General features: G+C 42.8%; 1 long non-coding RNA gene across 7 annotated transcripts in view; it reads right to left on the reverse strand.

Moving 5' to 3' along the window:
• The window catches only part of LOC146870615 (uncharacterized), a 466,635-nt gene that overhangs the window by 116,930 nt on the left and 331,900 nt on the right, over window positions 1–17,805 (reverse strand). For 4 of the 7 annotated variants that reach the window (XR_014959422.1, XR_014959420.1, XR_014959421.1 and 1 more), the window contains exon 3: window positions 13,461–13,855. This is a non-coding gene — a long non-coding RNA (uncharacterized LOC146870615). Of the gene's footprint in view, window positions 1–13,460; window positions 13,856–16,043; window positions 16,106–17,805 lie in introns of those variants that run through there. The other 3 variants (XR_014959417.1, XR_014959419.1, XR_014959415.1) reach the window with 2 other exon arrangements.

Raw genomic sequence — 17,805 nt, forward strand, 5'->3', positions numbered from 1 at the left:
ATCCACCCTCTGGACCGGCTTTTTTAGAGGACCGACAATGGCGACCACCCAGGGGAAGAAATGCGAATTGGAATTGGAACAGAGGCCGCGGACGCGGTCGCTTACAACAAGGCCAGGGTTGGGACAGAGCTCAGCAACAAGGGATGAATACTGCCCAGAAGCAGGTACACTTCCCACAGGAACCACATGGAGAAATTCAAACGAGACGCCGGGTCTATCGTTGGTAGGCACTCTAAAGGACCCTATCATGAACCTGTCTAATCATATACTTACCGATGATGAACATCGGATTTTGAGTAAAGGTCTATCATATGTTCCTACGACTTATCCCAACAAATTCAACCTTCAGACTGAGTTACACCGGTTCTTTCGAAAAATACGGTTACGCTACTTCTTCCGTCAGGCTCCTATGAGTCCCACCACATCTTGTACTGGCTTACGCACTCCCTCCACATTCACACCTACTTCTCAAATGGTCTCACATCGGATATTGACCTATGAAAGTACTGTACTTAAGGAGGCACTAAGAATCTGCTCCATCAGAAAGTATGTCAAACACAATGTCACCTCTGCGGAACGAAAGGCCCTGGATGACTTGAGGAATAACCACTCTATTGTCATCAAACCCGCTGACAAGGGTGGAGCCATCGTATTACAGAATGTGGAAAATTACAAGGAAGAACTTTATTCTCAATTGAATGATGGTATCAGCTATACCAGACTCAATCTAAATCCCACCAAAAAGATCAGTACCATGATCCTTCGAGTAACTCAAGATGGCCTCGCCCAAGGTTTCCTTTCGAACCTGGAGTTCCATTTTCTGAATCAGCCTCAACCTCGTCTTCCGACAATTTACACCTTACCCAAGGTACATAAAAACCAGGAAAGGCCACCCGGCCGCCCCATAGTCTCGGGGTGTGGCTCAATCCTTGAGCCACTATGTAAATACATCGATTTTTTCTTGAAGCCCTTGGCAGAAAACACAGATTCGTACCTGCGGGACAGCATGCAAGTTATCAATCTGGTCGATGGGATGCCTTTCAATCCAGCCACCCAAATTCTAGTGACACTGGACATTGTGTCACTATATACTAGTATCCCTCAACAACACGCTTTGGAGGTGACTTTGAAATATTTGGAGACAAGAACTCAACGATGCAAGTTCCCTCGGATTTCATCATTCAATTGCTCAAAATAGCGATGACACAGAATTTCTTTTTCTTTCAAAATGACTTCTTTATGCAAACTAAAGGCGTCGCGATGGGTGCCAGCTTTGCCCCAGACCTGGCCATTTTGTATATGGACAACTTTGAGCAGACCTTTGTCAGTAACATCGCAAATCAGTTCAGTCAACAGGTCACGTATTGGAAACGTTATATCGATGACGTCCTGATGGTTTGGACAGGCAATGACCAGGAACTGGATGATTTTTTCCATTGGTTGAATGATAGATCGGTTGATATTCAGTTTAATATGACTAAGGACAAGTCTAGTATTGACTTTCTTGATATCACCATCAAGGCTATGGATGATTGTCTCTATACAACCCTGTTCCGTAAAACTACGGAAAGAAACACCTTATTGAGGTATGGAAGTCACCACCCTAGAGGACTACGCGATAACCTTCCTTTCGGCCAGTTCCTCAGGATCAGGAGGAACTGTTCCAGAAAAGATGATTTCTTCACGGAATCAGATGACCTCATCCTTAGATTGATCGAACGCGGCTATCCTCGGAGGCTTGTCAAGAGGGCTCGCAAAAGAGCCTGGTACAACCACAGAGACCTCCTCCTTACTCCTAAAGTACGGACGGATGACCCTAATAGACTGATATGTGTTACTACATTTAACACCAGGAGTAACGATATCTGCCAGATTGTTAATAAACATTGGCATTTGGTGTCAGCAGAACTACAGCTTACCGAACCCCCAATGCATTCCTTCAAGAAAGGCAAAAATGTACGCGACCATGTGGTCAAGTCTCTCTTGGAAACACCGACTAGACCAACCATTGAATCGCTCTGGCATCTTCCCGCTCCTACGGGCCATGTCAAATGTGGACAGTGCAAAGCTTGCAATCTGACCATTGAAACAAAGACGTTCCAACATAACAACTGTACGGTGGATTTAAAGACGCTCACCAATTGCAATACTAAGAACGTCATCTACGCGATAGTCTGCCCCTGCAATAAGATTTACATAGGCCAGACTACCCAGAAAGTGAAATGCCGGATACTCCAACACTGCAGCAGGATAAGATGTACCACTCCTGGAGCACCCATGGTCGACCATTTTAAAACATGCAACCATTCCCCTGAATCGATAAAATGGCTGGTAATTGAGGCCATTATACTGGGCGTGGTGACCTTGGCTCAATTCTCAACATCAGGGAATGTAAATGGATGGACCGTTTTGATTCCGTCCTTAGTGGCCTTAATGAACTTGATGCAACCTACACCCAACTATCTTTATTAAATAATAGCTAAGTATCATGATACTGAGGGTTGTACATCCCACACTGTCCATTTTACATCATAGACAACCCCACTGCGTAATGCAATCGCTGTGTCTTTAAGTGATGTTACGTGTCCATTTTACATCATAGACAACCCCACTGCGTACTGTAATCGCTGTGTCTTTAAGTGATGTTACGTGTCTTATAATATTCTGTATGTTGGTTAATTAGCAACAATTTTTCCAACCACTCACAAGGACTGTCCAAATTATGCTTGATTGTATGTCTGTCTTCGTATCATTTACTGCAGTGATCATATTATCATTTGTACTGTGGTTATGAGCCTAGAACCAGCAATAGGTCCCTGCTTTGTTTGAGTTTACATCCAAACACGTAGCAATACACACCCCTGAGTTTCCACCAATCAGGGCGCAATCCTTCCGGGCGTGCGCGCGTCTGTTTGGTATTTAAATGGTCATGTGACCGAGCCCAGGGTTAGCTGTCAGACTGTCCGACGCGGCCCTTGAGGTATGTCACATCCTGCTGCCTTAGTGTTTTCGCTTCCCTCTCTCTCGTTATCGCATTATTGCGGTTAAAAAAAACCTCTGCTTTGTTTGAATGTGTATTCACATCCGAACACGTAGCCACACACACCCCTGAGTTTCCACCAATCAGGGCGCAATCCTTCCGGTTGTGCGCGCGTCTGTTTGGTATTTTAATGGTCATGTGACCAAGCCCAGGGTTAGCTGTCAGACTGCTCGACGCGGCCCTTGAGGTATGTCACATCCTGCTGCCTTAGTGTTTCCCTCTCTCCCGTTTTCGCATTATTGCGGTTTGTAACCCCCTGTGTGGAGATCATTTTCCTAGGTTTCGTTTGCATTCTCCCGCATATTGTAATTAATGACTAATGTTGAGTTAAATATGCGCTGCGATCTCGGACATGTTCTTAATAACTTTCCGATCCGAGTGATAGGTTCCCCTTTCTCCCGCATATTACAATTAATGGTTCAATTAATCCCATTAGGTCAAATATGCGCTGCGCTCTCGGACATGTCTTTAGAAATTACTGATCCGAGTGTTGGAGATTAACTCTCCTTTCCCTCCCTTTTTTCAGCTTTGGACATTTACGGATCCTTGTTTATGCTGATTAATTCAGCCGTTCCTAGACTCACTTACCGAGTGGTGGAATACTACACCTTTGGTGAGTATTTTTGTCACTCTGGTTTCATGGTCACACACTGTGGTTTTAAATTGCGTTTTCCGTGTTATTCCTCGTCTCTTTTTTCCTTTTTTTCCTTTTTCCCAGGAGCACTATTTGGCCCTCTCCCAATTTTCCAGCTTGATTCATGCTGCTGATGCTGGTAATTTTTATTATTTTCTCTTTCTTAATCAGAATATTTATGATAGACACACCTCACTATATCACACATTTTTGATCCTTGCCCCTAGGTGTAAGCCCATTCCCTTGGTCCTGATGAAGACCCCGACTCCAAGCAAACCAATTTGCTGGTTCTAACAGGGGTCGAAACGTCGACTTACTTCTGTCTTCAATCAACACAGGAGATTGTCAGTGATTGTACAACTGCTTTCTAATTTTGTGTTGTCTGATTCAAGTTTTGTTGCCATTTAATTGGCAGGTTAGGCTCTTCAACAAATTGTGGATGTTCCTATTTTACGCAACCTTCCTCCCTCACAACATCCTGCACTCATCCCAAAATCTTGCACTTATCACGTATCTTACACCTATATGTATTTAAATATGTTGACATTGTGATGTATCTGGCCTTGATTTAAATTGCTGATCTTCCTTTTGACTGAATCTCTGGATAATCGATTAAATTATGGTCATACATGCATAAAATAGGTGTTGTCTTTAAATCTGTTCGAATCACTAACAAATGTATGCTCTTTTACTCCTTTAAATATGTTTCCACTGTGATTATCTTTTTGTGCACTACTTGGGAAGCTTGACCTAAACGGAAAAGAGAAAAGGCAGGGTGGAGGGGTTACTGATTTGTCTGTGTGGAATAAATAATGAGAACCTTGAGGAGTAGAAAGGGTAGCTTGGGAAGGTGTGCAAGAATGGGCAGATTACCATTCAGGTGTTGCAAACTCCCGTTACTGTCCCGGGTGTAATGTGATAATCCTCGCCGACACCATACATTTTAAGTTTGTTCTAATAACTCTATCCTTGTTGATGGATACGTACAAAATGTCCAAAGACAGCCATTGTCCTCCATTTTCTGGAACAAAATAACACACAATCCACCAGTCATTGTAATTTCCTGTGCCTAGTAAAAGGGTAGTGATTCACTTGTATCAACTGACGCCCTTTCTTCCAGGTTATAGAAACTGAGGCGCACAATCTGCCCACGCATTCCCTCAATAATGTTTATGTATCTTCTCAGGTGGGCACGCCTCTTGTAATGCAGCATTCTTTAAGGTCCTACTTCTTCTCAGTGGACAGATTATTCTATTTATAGTCAGTGATGTCATCTGTATTTTAAAGATTCAATCTTCTATCCATGTAGCTCACAGGAGTGTTACACCAGCTTCAGGGAGAAGGGATGCAAACCTCTGTCACAGAATAAAGGATCATTGTGCACATTTGTTCTGCAGCAAACACCTGACTCGAAGGGAAGTAATTAAGTGATAACAAATTAATTTAAAGTCAACTTTAGTTGCAGTGACTCCATCGAAACAGAGGGGCGTGGAAGAGCCTCTGTGTGGGGCGCACCTCCTCAACGTGTGAAATTGAGAAAAACAGGAGACGGCGCTGTGGAACAAATCATGTGTTTGGTGCATTATCTAAAAAAATATTTATACAATTTTGCCCATATTGGTCTAAGGAGTGTAGGAAAAAGCTTACATTATCATCTATTAGAACCTGTTGTGCTAGTGACTTGGTTTGCAGGGTGATATATGTAATAAGCTAGAGTTAATGATACTAGTGCTACAGATCTTTCCCAATAATTTGGCTATCTTGAGTGATGGTAGGGGCTAAAAAATATCACGTGGGCATGGAAATGAAATACAGTGCCAACAATTGAGGAATGAACTATATAAATTACATTATTATCCTTTATGAGAAAGTCATGTTAAATGATTCTTACTTTATTAACAAACCTGCTGTTTGTTTAAGGAAGTTTACCCACAGTGTATATCTGTATTTCTATAGTATGTGTAGGTTTGGAATAGGTTATGGAGAGAATTTGGCGTGCCTAATACTATTTATAACCTTTCTTAGAATGTATATCTTGGTTACAGAACCTTTCTCACGTTGGTGCTCTATTTATTTCAGCTTCCTCAGACCACAAGAAGAGGAAGAACTTTAGAAGAGATATGATGATGGGGAGAATGTGTACAATTAGAGTGAATACACTCAGGTGCCAATTACGATCCGGTAAAAAAAATTCCCGTACGACTCGTATCCGGTCTTTTTACCGTACGAATCGTACAAGTGCCGTACAAACTGGCAATCACGATTCGCATGGTAAAAAGTCCATACGAACCGCCTTGGGAATTATTCCCCACACGTCCTCGGGTCGGAAAATGTGTCCGACACGTCCTCGGACGATTTACCGTTCAAACGTGAAAAGCGAAGTCCGATCGGGGAATCACGATCCGTCCCGGGCGTCCGAATGTACAACCGTATGGTTAAAAGACCGTCCGCACCGAACTCCAATAGCAACCATGGAGACGTCCAAACAGGTGCCCGGTACGCGTCGTACCCCCCCCCAGCCCCTGCATGTACACGCCGTACCCCCCCCAGCCCCCGCATGTACGCGCCGTACCCCCCCCAGCCCCCGCATGTACGCGTCGTACCCCCCCAGCCCCCGCATGTACGAGCCGTACCCCCCCAGCCCCCGCATGTACGCGCCGTACCCCCCCAGCCCCCGCATGTACGCGCCGTACCCCCCGTGTATGTACACCCGAGTACGTGTCGAACCCCCGTGTATGTACACCTGAGTACGTGTCGAACCCCCCGTGTATGTACACCCGAGTACGTGTCGAACCCCCCCGTGTATGTACACCCGAGTACGTGCCGTACCCCCGTGTATGTACACCCGAGTACGTGTCGAACCCGGGTGTACATACACGGGGGGTTCGGCACGTACTCGGGTGTACATACACGCGGGGGTTCGACACGTACTCTGGTGTACATACACGGGGGGGTATGGCGCGTCCATGCGGGGGCTGGGGGGGGTACGGCGCGTACATGCGGGGGCTGGGGGGGGTACGGTGCGTACATGCGGGGGCTGGGGGGGGTACGGCGCGTACATGCGGGGGCTGGGGGGGGTACGACGCGTACATGCGGGGGCTGGGGGGGTACGACGCGTACATGCGGGGGCTGGGGGGGGTACGGCACGTACATGCGGGGGCTGGGGGGGGGTACGGCGCTTACCGGGCCACCTACTCTGGTCGTTTCGCGCCGTACTTCGCTTTTCCGGCACTTTTTGGGTGCCGTAAAAATATTGCCGTCCGGACTGCTGTCGGTTCGAATCGTAATTCCTGGGTCGTGAAACGCGGCCTGAGAGCGTCCCGACGTCACGTCGGCGCGTTCCCCGGATCCCATTTGTATGTTTCTTTTCGTCGGTCGGTGTTTTGTACGACTCGTACGGAAATGGTGTTTCCGTGCGAATCGTACTTGCATGTTTGTAAAGTTTTACGACCGGGTACGAGTCGGACGGAAAAAAGCCTCCGTCCGACGGTTCGTACCCGGTTTTTGCCGGATCGTAATCGGCACCTCAGTGCTTAATTTGAGCCGGTGGTTTCCGATGCTCGTCACTGGCACCTAATTGCCAGCACTGGGGCTTATGACAGTCTGTCACATGGTGGCACTGTCTGTCTAATTTAGGTATGAGCACAACAGCTGTTCATTAGTTTAATTTACATTTACAATGAGTAATACCTGCCTCCCAAGTCATTCTTATAGCTTTGGGGACCTGGAATAGTATGGATTGTCACACTTGTAAGAGTGTGGTGGTTCGTAGCTTTGTTTGTACAGTCAGTGGCAACTCGCTGGAGCAATGTGTGATGCAAGCTGCAGTGGCCTCCTGGCGAGAGCCCCAGCTCTTATTCTTTTACAAATTAAGCCCTGAATACACTTAACTGAGGGTCTCCAATAATGGCCCCTGGTGACCCTGTAGATGCGGTAATAAGCCAGTCTGAATAGCACCGTTTTCAAGAATTCCCTGAAATGTTGTATTTTGGTTCAGATCCCAAAGAGTGAGTTAGGTCATTTCAGAGTATTAGACCTAGTACTGCCAATGAGCTTCCGTGGTTTGCCCACTTGAACAAACATTTTTGGATCAAATTGGCAGCAGATGATCAGTGGATTCTGGACGGATTGTAGCCTGGTGCAAAATTTGTTTAGGTATTTAGGCCGTTTTCCTAGAAGACTTTTTTGTAAAGTCCATTGAACCTTGATTTTGATCACGACGTGAACTGGCAGCCTGTGGAGATCCTTCAGCGCAGGTTTGGTGTGGTCCCATTTATGAAGGACAAGGCACATTTTAGCGACCTGGCTTAGTAATCTGTCAATGACCATTTAATAATTCCCAAGGGCCATGATGTGGTACTCAGGGAGTTCCTCCTCATAGCCTGTTCAGAGTAGTAGAGGAGTTTTTAGAGTAGGGTGATATGGAGATTGATCTCCTTTCACTGCTGCACTAACTTGTGGAATAACAATTTAAAGTCACAGAGTGTTTTTACCAATCGTTAGAGGGTGTAGTCCAATTATGAGATGATGTTAGTGGTGTTTGAGTTAATTTCTTGCTGGAAATCTCTTTGCAAATCATCTTCATATATTCAGAAGTTTACTTAATACTTTTTGGAAAGCTGTACCAGAGGGCTAGTCCTGAATACGAAGCAGGATAGAGAAGACTGTTGTGGAACACCACAAGATATGGAACAAGTGGAGGATTCCATCCTAATTTTTTGACTGATATTTGAGAAAATAGCTTGGACATGCCTTTGGGCAGTGCACCCTATTTTTCCAACCTATCCCGCAATGTTGCTCACTGTTATTGGTTGGAGAGTTTGAGAGTTGTTTTTTTTCCTTCATCCACTGAGAGGAGGAGCTCCTCCCTTATGTTGACTATGGCTTTTTCAATGATCCTTGCGGGTCTCAACCTCGACAGGCTCATAGAAGGGATAGTTTAGTTGCATGTACTGCAGCTGTCTCATCACCTCCTTATCCAAGATCTAATTGAGAAAAGGGAGGTTAAAGATCTTGGAGTTTGAAATTGATTTATCGGAGGTGGGGGGGATAATGGCGTGCATTAGAAAGTCAGGGATGATTCCTGATTGCAAGGCATTTATAATGTTTCTGGTGTTCTGGTGAGCATGGTGTTGTTTAAGGCACATGACTGAATAAAGACCCACATTCAAATGCCACTTTGTTTTGGTAGTCAGATTTAACATTTCATTGTCTAAATGGGTTTAAAGGAGGTGAACGTGGCTAGTAATAAAAGCACCGAGATGGGTGGGTAATGTGATGGTTGTGGTGTGTTGGAGAAGGAGTCACCGATTGTGCAGTGAGTCTTTGCGATGTTGTTGTATAGCGCATGGGCTCTGTGCTTGATTTGTAAAAGACTGAGTGCCGGTCCCCAAAAGCTCTGACGCCTGCAGCCATTGCTATTACCAAGAATACCAAGGATGGTAATCTTAAATCCACCTCTGTCCTCTTTAGTCCACCACCAGACATTCCTTCCCCTTTATCTGAATCTTGCAGGTCCCTACTTTCTTCTGTTGTGACACTGTTTCTGTCTTTCTCTTCATGTGTGTTTTTGATTCATATATTTTTCCTTGTCTTGCTCATGGTAAATGTCTGATGAGGGAAAATAAGTGGTGGTGACCCCCACTGGCAACCACCAGCTCAAATTAAGCACTGCATGGGTTGCATTAATGATCTGTTTTAATTTGTTGTTAGACTCCTTGATATATTTCATGAAGTAAAGCTTTTGGCACTGATTGAGCCCCTCATAGCCTGTGTTTCTTGCCACAAATGTTATACTCTTCAGACTTTAACTTGCAGCATTGGTGTTCGTGGTAAGGGTTGATGCGTTTCAGTTCGGCAAGTTTTTTGTTGATCCACTTATTGAATATTTGAATGCCTTATTTTGGTTTTCAAGCTTTGACAAGAGCTACAATGTGTGTGAGATCAGAACTACTGAGCTATAAATGTTTCAGCATAAATGTAGGGTCACATGAATCGGGTTATATGGTTTTGTCCTTGACATTGACTCAAAGATTACTATAAATCTATTTTTTAAGTAATGTAAGGGCTGGAAGGATTGCAGGAGATGTAGGAGTTTGTAAGTGTGGTCAGGTTGGTGAAAGTAAATTAGTAGTCTTGTCAGTTTTGACGCTGTAGTGCTGAAATTGAGGTTTCATGATCATTTGTAGATGAGGTCTGGCATATGACACGCTGTATGCTTTGGGCTTCTGACTGTCAGAATCTAAGAGCTTGAACATTCTCAGTGAGGTCCCTAGCGTATTTAGAAACAGACTAATCGAGCAAAAAATTAAATACCCCCATGATCACAATTGCATTGGCCTTGGTCTGAAGGTGGAGAGTGAGTTCCAAGAATTTTTCCATGAAATTGCAGCTGTGGACAGGGCACTGAAGGGCTACTGATGCACTAGTAGAGATTCAGCGATTGAGAAACAAGCAGCTAGCTGTGTAGTTGAGTGACAAGAAGGATGTTTCAGGAATGACAAAAATATTGTTAATAGGTGGCAGGTTTAATCCTGTTTGGTCAACGCCGCATCCGCGGCATATGAGGTGGAAAAAGTAATCAGTAGTCTGTTTAGTAACAGGAACCCAACTGGAATTTTCATAAAGTGCATATACAACTAAAGAACATATTGTGCGCTGCGTGTATGTAAAGCGTGTATTGTCATTGGTATTCGTCATGTTTTTACTACTTTACTAGGCTCCTGGGAAGCAGCATCAGAGCGTGTGCTAGAGGTGGTTGGGGGCAGGAATGAAAGAATAAAATTAGAGATGTTGAAAGGAAGTAACAAAGTGAAGGGAGGTTAATAAAGAGATACTTTCTTACCGCTCCCAAAGTAAGTGGAAGAACCGGATCTCAGGTCAGTACTCTGTAAATACAAGTCAGCCTCCTTCTTGAAAGATATCTGTGCAAGCTAGGTCCAGTCAGTGATGTTGGAGCTGTTTAAAATAGCTGTATAAATAATTATGAGAAACAACGAAATTCTCTGCAAACCGATTCACATGTTTGTAGCTCTTTATCCACCATTAAAAAAGCCTGGTATGTTAAAATATGTTTCTCTTTATCAATATATTTGGCTCATGTGGACACTTGTGAGGCGGAATCAAGTATTTTCTTTTTTTAGGGACAGCAGGAATGAGCCATCCTGTAATTGAAGCCACACCTAGGGTGTGCCATTGTGATGCCTGTTGTTAAGTATTGGGTGTATGTTGTGCACATTATCAGGCTTCTTCCTAAGGCTCAGTCTGCCGCTCTAAAATCTGTATACTATAAATACTCTGTGTTGTCCTTAATGGTTTATGACCTCAGCATGGATTGAAGCGGGGCAGAGCAGGCAGACAGAAGGGCTTCCAACCTGCTTTATGATTCATCCAGTCGGGAAATAGCTAATCCCAACTCCTGCATTTCTTGGACATGGACCTTGGTCCATCCTGGTTGTTAATATTGTGAGGAAGAAATAGATGCTGTAATACTGGAAATAGGAATCTATAAATTCTTAGCAAGAGGGGTTCCAAACAGGAGGATACCAGAGTATTATAACACAATGTCTTTCAGAAAGAGCCACGCAGGTGGAAGTTCCATCTTGGCTTCCATTGGCCCCAATTGCGTCATCTGTGTTTTTAGGCACTGGATTACGTATAACCATTGTACAGAAGATCACTTTAATGGTCAAATAAACACACCAAGTGAAACCACAAACCAATGTTCAACACTGATACCCCATTCAAACCTGTATACCATTTGTCTGGAAACCATTTGAGGAAACAATCGCCATGGTCAGCTTCAGCGCAGCACTGAGGGATTTGTGAATCACCTTGAGAATCATGATCCTTTTCCAAAACTTCGCGCAAGCAGTTTATGTTGTCTTTCGTTCAATGTTAATTTGGACCAAAATGATTGGCATAGGATGGCTTAGGTGTTTAAATATACAATACTGCAGAATTGGATGATATGGTTGCCTAATCAGTCTTCATTAATCTAGAGACCACAGTCTATTGAAGGCTGGCAACACAATATGTTCTGTGGTAATGATATATTTGACGGTGGGATAAGCGAAAGTAATTAATGGCCTTTTCTGACACACTTTTGTTATCTGCAACTACAAAAGTGATCGCTCTGTATCTTTTACTTCCCGGCTGCTGTTTACTTTTTTGCCCAATATGGGTATCTGTTCTGGGTGCAGCTTTGTGACATAGAATGAAGAAAATTCTAGTGCGACTCATGCATAACTACCTTAACGTCTGTGGTAAGTATATATGTTCCAGATATTGAGCCATTGTTAGTAATGCATTTTTGTGATATTCCAGATAATAATTATTGGCCCATACGTTGAAAATACTGTTATCAAAGTTCCCTTAATTGAAAGCAGTTATTCCGCAACTCCTATTGATATCTGATTGTGTTTCAGCTGCTTCTATTCCTCTTGCAACATGTACAAATATGGTGGTGCCTCTAGTTACATTACCTTCCGCATATATCATAAATTTTTTACCTAATTTGGTGCTAGCAATTTTTCAGCCTCCTTCTCAGCAACTTGAGTCTCTTGCAGGCGAATAATATCTGGCCTCTTTAAAAATATATACTGACAGACTCTCTTTCTTTGGTCCCTTAAAACATTTACATCCCAGGTCCATAGCTGATAATACAAAACTCTTTGTCCTTTCACTCCCTCTCTTGGGACCCCCACCCACCAAACCAAAATGTCAACAGCGCTGATTAGCTTAAGTTAAATCAGTGTATGTTGCTTCACCCTTCTTATCCTGAACTCACAGCAAGCATAGGGGTTTACTAAGTCAGTTACACATCACTACCTGGAGCTAAAATTGAATATAGGTTTTTAGCGATTTAACAAGTGAATTTTTTTTTCTCTGTACCATTCCTGAGGATATGCATCTTGTTCTTGCACATTAGTCTGAGGAGTACTGGAAATTTCAACTTTTCCATTGCCCCAAAGTGTCTAAAGGCTTCCATCTTTTCATCCAGCTCCCACCTTTTTAGTTTTTACCTGCACAGCACTTGCTCCGTGCCTGTGAAATCTATTGTTTTTAATATAAATCTTAAAAGAGGCTTCCATCCCGCCCCTCGCTTTCCTGGCTTTTCATTGGTTCCTGTGCTTGCCACTTACTTTTCCTTCATTTCTACTGGCTGTAGCATATTTTCCTGCATTTGCCAATGTTTTTAACGTATGCTTCTCTTATCAGTTTCCCGTAGCCGAAATGCTGTTAACATCCTGTTTAGTGGAACTATTTTTTCATAAAGTTTTGCCTCTTTCTGATTTTTCATCTTGCAGCAGATTTATATAGTGCAACATATCATCCGCAGATATTAGGTGATGTGCCCTGCTCCGCCAATACTTGAACCGGGATCCCTAGCTCTCGAGTCAGCAGCTCTGGCTGCTGCACCACATCCTCTCCACTACCATGATACTTGTCAGGGAGCTCTGTCCTTCGTCCCCGACGGTGATTGATAAAAACAGCTTATTATTCATCACAAAGGTGAAGTCGATGCATTACCACTGCTTGTGTTAAAGTCTTTGGAAGTAATAAATTGAAAGAACATGTTTCATTGGTCTTGGAATCCCACAGAATCAGTAAGTCATCATTTTCTTCTATGATAAGACAGTCTCTCACTTATAGCACTTCAGCAAATTGTCATCTGTTTTCTTGGTGTATAAATATTTTTTTTAAGTAAATTGGTGCTGCAAAATAATTGCTGATGTAGCTGTACTCTTGTATTACCAAACAATAAATAATCTATTGCAAAACTGATTGAATTCTGGTTTCTTTCTTTTTTATTTTTTATTTCTTTTTTATTTTTTGTCAGAAATCATTAAAACAAAACAACAGACAAATAGAAACCATCATATTTCGACAATAACTGTAAATAATACAGAAAGAGATACAGCAGGAAAGAAAGACATGGAAGGAAATGGAGGGTTTATTCTGTTTTAAAAGAAAAATAAGAAAAAAAAATCTACCATATATCGGGTTAAATCTGCGCCAGTTCTCAGACCTATTTCCCTTGTAGTCTGGAGCAAATCCTTTCCACCTTCTTAATACAGCGAGGGCCTCTCCACTTTACGACTGCTCGTTCGCTTTTGAATATTTTCCGTAACAACGCGCACCATTCTGTTACTTTCGGTGGTAGAGGGTCGATTCAAGCCCTAGCAAAACATAAGCCAGCACTGACATTAACAATCGATATTAATGAGCCTAGGTATCCGTCTACACCCCACCTATGCCCCAGCAGAATTTCCTTATTAGTCAGTTGAAATTCAAACCCCAGGCATGCTGCTAACAATTGAGTTAGACTACCCCAAAAGGTGTTAATTGCGGGACAGTCAACAAACATGTAGAATTTGTCTGCCGCAAAGCAGCAGCACTTCAGACAATACGATTTATCAATGGCTTGGGACAACACCCATTTTGAAATACGACCAGGCATATAATAAAGCATTCAAATGGTTCTAAATTGCTGAAGCTTAAGACTAACAGATATTACTGACTGATCCAGTACTGTAAGAGCCTCCTGGACTTCTGTAACCGTGACTTCAGATTTTAGAAGTCGACTCCACCTTGACGCTATCTGTAAGCTATCATCTATAGCATGTGTCATTAATTTCTGATGGAACAAACTTATAGAAATTTTGACCGAGGTTCGGTATAAACAGGTGAGAATTTCAGATGCTTCTTGATTGATAATCAACTTGCGACTGTCCAGTAGATAATCCCTTACCTGTAAGTACTTGAAAGAAAAAAAAAAAAGGTGGTAGCCCATAAGCTTCTTGTAGTGAAACAAAAGTCCGTAACCCCTGATAGTCATTCATGTGTCCCAAGTTACATACTCCATCTGTCATCATGCTTTTCTGACATTGCCCTGCAATATGTCTGGGAAAGCTTGATTGGCCCATAACGGAGTCTAGGTGTGAAATACCAGTAAAGAATACCCAACGCAAATTTCCTTCAAGATCCCTGCTATATTCCTGACTATCTTGAATCTGACCCTCTTGAAGTAGTTAGGATCTGTCAGCTTGTGAAGTAAGTATCTAATATCAGGGCCTAGTGATAGTTGATATCCGAGTAGAGACATCCCGACTTCACTCCCAGTCGGTAAACTCTGAATTCATCCTGCAAACGAAGCCCAATAATATAACTTAAAGAAAGGTAAGTTAAATCACCCTTGTCTATATAGAAGTTTGAATTCTGGCTTCTTTCAACTGCATTAACATCCAAATGGAAGGCGCTTTTGCAAAAACCTTTGATGGGCACACAAGTGAGCACTTTGATTGGCAGAGTTTTAACAAAATAGCCGTTTACTTGTTTGAGACAGAAGTACCATAAACCTGCTGTTGTCACCACGCGCATTAAGTTGTGTGGGTTGGGAGAGGATATGAGGGTGCACATTTGATCTCATTCTGAAGCAAAGCATGACCACTTTAAACTATTTGGTCACAAAAAGTAAACAGTGCATTGTTGTTGAAGCAAAAATATGTGAATTCCTTATGTAAAGGCTTTGGCAGTTTAATTATTAGCACCAAGCCTGGAGACTGATCTCAGTCAATGGAGTCCCAGAACACGGCCAAACGTATACACTTTTATAATGTGTTATGTCTAAATTGTATTAACATATGTCTGCGACTTGATGTACAGTACTCAGTCAGTACAACCCACACACCAAAGCAATCTGGAGCAGCAGAGGTGAGGGAATTGTCGATAATGGAATTGTCTTGCTGGTATAACAATAGAGTTGTTAAACTGGGTTGTGCAGTGACAGAGCTGCTTAAAAGAGCAGACCTTCGGCGATATGAAGGCTGATTATTTGCCACCAGGAAACGGGGAAGGGGGGCCTGTCATTCCATAACTCAATCATCCTTCTGTTCAATAAAGCAGTGACATAAATCAAGTAGTGCACACTTACAACATGGTTCAATTCAATATATTGCGTTCCAGGCGCCTGGAAGGTCAAATACTATAGTAGTTATCCGTCATTTAATCACAATTTCTGGCTTGCAGTCCATGTAAATGTGTATTTTCAGCAATTAACAGCAATAATGCACCACAAACCCGTGCACCAAGCGTTAGCTCCGTTTCGCATGAACGTATGCAGCACCCGACTGATTTCCATTTGCTACGCTCCATGCCTTTTTCAGGCACTGCAAAGCCCTTAAGCCAGAGTTTTTACTCCATTCAACTTTTAATCGGAATTTAACCAGACAGTTTATGTTTTAACAATGCTGCCTCTGGAAATGTAATAGCGATTGGAATTATTCGTTACTTAACTCGTCGTAAAAATGTAATAACAATGAAATGTAACAATGAAATGCGCGGTTACATTTTTACATTCTGATGTACCTTTGCCCTTCCTTCGGTTTCAGACGCAGCACATTTAGCGAGAGTTTTTTGCCATTTCGAGGCTGCCACAAAGCAATGGAAAAGGTTTGTATTAAAAAATAATACTTTGGTTAATTATTGTAAACATAATGTACACGGTTAGATGCAAGATTGGTTAAACGAAATTGCAAAATCCTATCAATAAAGCCTGCGTTAAAACTGTGAGCCAATATTCCAATGCAAAAAATGATCTGCTGGAAAAAAGCATCTAGCATGTGACGCTTTCAAAGCAGATTGCAATGAGTGTATGTCATACTAATAAGGCCATTCACTTTCAAAATATTTTATGTTACTAATTTACCTCTCTGCCCATTCTGTCTACCATGATCGGCACAGCCAATTCTGCTGTCATGAACTTGTAATACGACATTACAGGGAAACCTGGAATTATTATTCTTGTCTTGATGACTATGAAATTTCTCGAAATAAACATATTTAATCTGTATACAATCTTGCCTAAGGGAGGGACAAAGCAAGGAATAACACCAGCTACTAAAACAAACGCTGTTATATTTCTCCCTCATTCAGTTTTGATAAAAACAGCTTATTATTCATCACATAGGCAAAACCGATGCATTACCAATCCTTGTTCTCTTCCGTTACCCTGGAAAGGTTTGAGTGAATGGCACATTTTTAAACTAAGGGCCTCATTTATGAGGTTTTGCCGTAGGGCAGAGCAGCAGGCCTTCCTGCTCCGCTGCCGTACAACAAAAGAAAAGGGCAGGAATGCGCTGTATCTATAAGATATGGCGCATTCCTGTCCTTTTCCCCTGCGCTGGCGCACAATGGGCTGTCGTGCGCCAATGCAGGCACCTTTGCACCATGGTGTAAGGGTGCCTGTGTTGCTGGGATGATTATTTTTAGTAAGGGAATCCTTTCTGTACAAAAATAATCGCTAGAGGCTTTTTCCCACATATAGAAAAAGGAAAAACGGGGAGAAATAAAGATATTTCTCCTGGTTGTGTCTCCTAAGCTTTTCACACTGCCTCAGATTTACGATTTCTCGTAAATCTGGGGCAGTGTCAAAAGGCCATGGATGTTGCTTGAAGCGCCCCCAGCAACACCCATTGCACGCCCCTTTAACACAGAACACTGCGTTAAAGGGACTGATATTTATCAGGCAGCATTAAGCCAAAAAAAGTGGCTCAGTGCTGCCTGATAAATATCACGCAGGCTTCTGCGCCACGGAACGTCACAAAAACTGACGTTCCGGAGGCGCAAGGAGTCTCATAAATGAGGCCCTAAATTTCCTGCTGTGGCTCTTGTAAAAACTGTCTCCGTCAATGAATAACTTAAAATGTTTACTAGGATCTTTTTAGGTTTAGATCTGGACTCAGAGATGAAGGGGTGAATTCCATAGGACTGCTTATTAGCCTTATGTGACTACCTCTTGCGACCCGGGGCCAGTTCAGGGACCTCCCTAACGTAGCTGGATAATTTTGTAAATTATCTTGACTCATAGCACCCCATATTGTATTGTATTGTATTGTATTGCATCTTATCTATTGCACCTACTTCACCAGTAGTGCTTGCCTACACAAGGGTGTGTGTTTGGAAATATGTTGTTTTTGGTTTGATCCTATGTGGGAAGTGTTTCCATGTCATGCGTGATAACCACCGAGGTCCGGTTACCATGCTATGGGACATAGCAGTGTGTTGGAGGATGAAATTTAAGAGAAAGATGGCAAGTTTTATAGGTTCCACCATGCTGGTTGCTTTGAAC

Source organism: Triturus cristatus, chromosome 1_1 (genome assembly GCF_964204655.1).
Source record: "Triturus cristatus chromosome 1_1, aTriCri1.1, whole genome shotgun sequence".
NCBI lineage: Eukaryota > Metazoa > Chordata > Amphibia > Caudata > Salamandridae > Triturus > Triturus cristatus.